Here is a 5,522-nt window from a genome sequence, read left to right as displayed (position 1 = left end):
GGACTTTCACCAAGGAACTCTCACATACGATAAGTCCCTTTTTTTGACTCGCTCCCTTTTCGCATTGTATATATTTTTATGCAACGTGTCGCAACCAAACCAAAAACTTCTATTAGTGTACATACACCTTCTGATTTGTATTATGGCGATCATCACCTGTACACTAATAAACTTATCTGTCCCTGATGAAATGATGTGAGCTACTCACCTCACCATACCTAATGTGATTGTTTCGGACGCATCAGCTTCAGAGTGCACAGCAGAGGAAACTGGACCAAGTATTGACAAGAAAGCACAAAGACTGACATTGATAGCCAAGTCTGTTTAAAGTCGAGCTCAAACACGTTTTTTCTGCATTCGAATGTCAATAGCCCAAAAAACTGCTGATAAGTTTGAAAAACCGAACTTCAACAGGATATCCAAGTGCCGATTACTGTTTGATGTGTGGAAACGTGCAACGCCAAAGTCTGTGGACGGACCTGTTGTGTGGCGTTCTGTTCATCAGAACGAGAAAAATTTGAATCTGGAGAGACTTAGGCCGAGAATAGGGTGGGTCTGCTTAAGTGTAGCTCTCACGCTATTCTTACCCAATCGGCTGAATATCGGGTCGAAGTTGGCATGGCTGTGCTCGCCCTCTGGGACCGTACGTAAGACAGCAAGTGGACAGCAGTGTGGACAAGCCAAAGGGATAATCGATCCAAACGTGGAACTCGTGGTCCCGCTGTAGAGCCCTTTCGGCACCTAACTGCCATGCATCCGTAAGGAAGCGTGAGGGCTGAAACAATACGAGGTTGTCCAAGTCTAGACAGGGGAAGTCGAGAGACAGAGATCGGATTCGAACCACGGACCTTCCGGTCAGCGAACTCCCGCTCTAACCAATGAGCTGTCTCACCCCCAAACGTGGGATTAGGTTTGGCTGGAACCGACTGAAGCTAAAATTCATTTGGTTTGAAATAGTTTTTAGACGCAGACGGCTTAGTGGCGCGCATTTTGAGACGTTACGTGAGGCTGGTGCTTACATTATCCAAAAAATCATCGGAATAGTTGGAGATGACACTCCGTCCAAAGTTGTTTACACTGACCTGGAGAGAACTCTGTGTATGGAGTCGTAAATCAATACAGAGTGTTAGGTCGACATAATTGTTAATGTTTTCTAAAAGTGCGTTTCGTATTCCTTATAAAACTGTTAATACTTTCGGGCATCGCAGTGATGATTTTTCTGATTGTTTCCTCTTATCACCTATTATGCGTGTTATCTGGTGAATTCAATGTGTGATTTACTGAACCACAGTTTCAAACGTTCATGCTCCGTTAATCACAAAAGGACACAACCTTGCCATATCTGAGGCACACTCTGGCTATTACTGATTCATTTTTTTCTTGCTCTTTCATTCACTTTTTTCTTCCCGTTCCCAATTATTACCACTGTCCTTGCAGGCGCATGCGGTCCCGCCCTGCTCATCTGCTATTGGTGTTAAGCGTAACATCTGCCAACAACCTCAGGTTTTTCGAAACCATAGTCTGGTGGCATTTATCGTGAACACTCTGTAGCAAGCAGGGCAATCCGCTGCTGGCTTGACATTGATGTGTGCTGCGTATCACAAACAAGAAAACAGAATCCAATCACAGCCCATTAACCAAACTGCTGCATCATTCCACTCGCTTCTGGATTCGCAGCTCTAGCGATCCAAAGGTCAACATCTTCCGAGGTCACCAGATGGAAGAGACCTTGTTTTACTGCATACCCGCGGATAGTCACCACTGTGTGGTTAGTCTGGCAAAGTCCGTGAACAAGTCTCATAAGCTAGAGGCTGTGCCGTTTCTCTTACGTCCCAACCGACTGTAGCTCTGATACCATAAAAATAGCCCGCATATCCTGTTACATTGGGCTAAAAGCTCAGATAAGTATGTGGTTGCAGGAGAGGTGAATGCACCAATGAGACTGAGACTCGGTCGGGGGGTCGACCTGGAATAAAATCAGTATGCAGAGACAATGGCAAACGAAGACTTGAGCTGTATGCTGATGGTGGGCTATTTTTATGCAGCACTTACCTTCCAAGCAATCGAAGTCATCATCTACAACAGCTTGCAGCGACGAACCCAAATTGATCATATCGCCCTCAGTTTCCAATGATGCGGATCGATAACTCACTGCGTGAATTCCAATCATATCTGCTGTATTCACCGGTCTCCTCTTCTTCTAAGATCACTCAAGAGACCCACGAACGGTTTAGCAACTGAGAGGATCAGAGACCCCGAATTTGGAAGAAATAACTAGAACCATCTTCTGGGTTCTCTTCCAACATCTCTGGAGTGATATGGAATGAGGTCACCACATTCATGCACCATGGCTCGGCACTGTTGCCTCTATGCCATGCTACCGCCGACTATAGTCAAGCACTGGATATCAGACAGAAAGGCAGAAAGACCTAACTACTGATGGAATGCCCCGTCTCGAACACAATTTGGCGCGACGAATTTTCATCCGTGAAGCCTGCGGATATCAAAGGTTAGGGGAAAGGAAAATTTGCAGAATACCAGGAATGCTTGATCCGTGCTTCCGGTCCGAGCGATACCATCAAGGATCATCCTGGCGTGGTTATCTTCAATGAAAAAGACACCTCAACCGGTGGCTATCTCATGACCACCTAATGCCGTTCAGTTGTACCATGGAAATGAAAATGAATGCTGAGTGGTGAAACTGGAGCACCCTAAGTCGTCGAAGGTCTATGTTCGACTATTTTCTATGAGGTGCCACCGAACTCCTGGTCTGGATGACCGCCCATCCGCAGCATTTGATCAACTCGCCTGCATCTTCGAAAAAGACAGCTGGAGGCAATCGGTGATAGTGCTCGTGTACAAAAAAGGCGGTACTCACAGGGAGGCCAGCTCGACGTCAGTCCTGACTTGGTTTTGCCATCCGCGTTCCTTCGTCACCTTATGGTTGCACGTGAAACACTGATTAGAGAGCAGCAGACAGGACTCACAAATGTAGGGACATGTAGTCACTGGACACGCCCGTTACAATCCAGGGAGAGGCACCCGAATTCATGAAGCAGTTTACATAACTTGCAAACTGCATTAGTTCTGATTGTAGTTTGACAGAATTGGAACATGTACGAATCTTCAAGTCTCGGTACGCGTTTGCTAATTGGAAACACCCAAGGCGGTAGAGTAACACTTCTATCAACCTCAAGGTACGTGTATCAGGCTACAGTGTGGGTTTTTTTATTGCATGGCTGTGGGGGGCGTGGCCTGTGACGGCAGCGAAACTCCGGCTACTTCGGGTCCTCGACGACCGCTACCTCAGAAATGTTTCTGGGATGAGTTAGTGCCAGCGAGTAGGCTGTGCAATCGACGAGTGTGTCCAGCACCAGAGGCTGCGTTGATTGGGTCATGCATTGCGTGCGCAAGCGGAGACATCGTTTGCCGTAAACAGAGCTTCTTTCTGTGCTCATACTTAAAGAGGAAGACGACTATTTTCGAGANTGCCGTTGACGGGCCTGATGCAATTGGTCGTCTTCCTAAAGGAAACTACTCACAAGGTTGCTGAAAACTCTTCGACAGCCCACGACCGGTTTCGCTCTTCTTGGGGCTCATCAGCTAGGCGCAGTCCCCAAGGTTCCGTCAACCTTATGTTCTACTCGAACCCAAATTGCACTGTTTTTGAGTAATACACCAAATTGATTTGCAAATGAGTGTACTCGTCACAAACAGTCCAATTAGGGTTCAAGTAGAACATAAGGTTGACGGTGGAAACTCGTGGACTGCGCCTATCTGATGAGCCTCAAGAAGGGCGAAACCGGTCGTGGGCTGTCGAGGAGTTTTCAGCAACCTTGTGAGTAGTTTCCTTTAGGAAGACGACCAATTGCATCAGGCCCGTCAACGGCACTTATACTAGGCAGCGCGCCTGATATTCTCCGGGTTAAGTATAAACAAACGGGAAAGATACTGTTGACTGAGGACGTAACTATTCCATCTTTAGATTTATCCTATTAGTACTTCAACAGGACGTGAGTGCTGAGTTTGAATTTGGTCACATGTTTGTGACAGTGTGTCTGTGACTGTCCAGGTTTATCTTCGCAATCAGTGTGGTGATTGATGCCACGTGACGTTACTAAATTCGCGTTGGGAATTTCGTCGGCCGATTTAAATAGTCTCCGTAAAGATCGATATCAGGTCGATGGGATGATCCCCTCTAGAAATATACCAGCCGCTCCAGTTAACTTTTGTTTGTGTAGGCGAATTCGTGATATCGAAAGTTCTGCCACATAGTTCAACTATTTGGAAGAATCTGAATAGGGCTACACCGTTATGATGCCCAACACGTGATGAGCTTAAAATGCAAAGAAACCACAGAACCACCCAAGCTGACTGGCTCAATTCATCCTATTGGTGACCTGAACTAATTGTTCTTTGATAGGTAGCCAGTGTTGTCTCCCACTCGATTTACTGTCCATTTACACCATGCTCATTCGAATATGTTAAATACTGCGAATATACACTCCTTTGCAAACCAATTTGGTTTTCTCGAGAGACTCACCTGGAACCCAGCTGAATCTCTCATTTGTGATGTTCTCAGGCAACTGAATGTGCTGCACCACGCCGCCCCATGCTTCAGTCGCCACGATATTCGAGATATCGCGATACATGTATATCTTTGTAATGTACTACTCATAAGGTTGTTGAAAATCCGTCGACAGCCCACGACCGGTTTCGCCCTTTTTTGGAGTTCATCAGGTAGGCGCAGTCTCCGGGTTTCCGTCAACCTTATGTTCTCATCTTATGTTAAATGTTTATCTTATCTTACTTATATTACTTATTTTACTTATGTTAAATGCTGTTCTCCTAACCTTTGCAATTTTATTATATGAAAAGACCTTGCCGAAAACATGTTCGTCAACTCATCTGTATTCTTATTGTAAACTGGAATTTTCGAAACATTGCGTAAACATCAAAATTTTTAACCTCCAAGGGCCAATTCCGAAGCCAGCTCTGAAAAGTATTCAGTAGCACTCGCCGTTAGACACGATTTAGTGCGTGATCCCTCCGAATGAAGGCGACTTTACCTGGAGTCTCACTAGATATCTTCCTTTGCTATTGAGGACAATGTTGGTGGCCCAGGTAGCGTAGATGGTCGTTCGTTTTTCTCTTACGCGGGCGATTTGATTGCAAAGGTTTCATCACCAACAGAGTTCACATCATCAGTGCGTTGTTGGGGCGCGTTATGGGGCGTGGCGATTAGTTGGTGGTTGTGCGTTGAGTAGTGTCACGTGTGTGTTATTAAACGCGCTGCTAGCTGGTGCTGCCCCTCGATCACGACTAGTTGTCCGGTCAGGCGGCTGCATAGTTTGCTCTGTTATCCTCTGTCCCTAGTGATCGATTGCCACGTGACCTTGGCCTCCATTGCTCTCGCATGCTGGTCGATGCTGGAATAAGCTCTGTTCTTGAACCTTCCGAGTTCCGGCTTCTGACCTTTATTGATCTGACCCCAAAGCGTTCTTTAGTTCTTGGTGGATCCG

Source organism: Opisthorchis viverrini (genome assembly GCF_000715545.1).
Source record: "Opisthorchis viverrini unplaced genomic scaffold opera_v5_50, whole genome shotgun sequence".
NCBI lineage: Eukaryota > Metazoa > Platyhelminthes > Trematoda > Opisthorchiida > Opisthorchiidae > Opisthorchis > Opisthorchis viverrini.
This window is presented reverse-complemented; position numbering follows the sequence as displayed.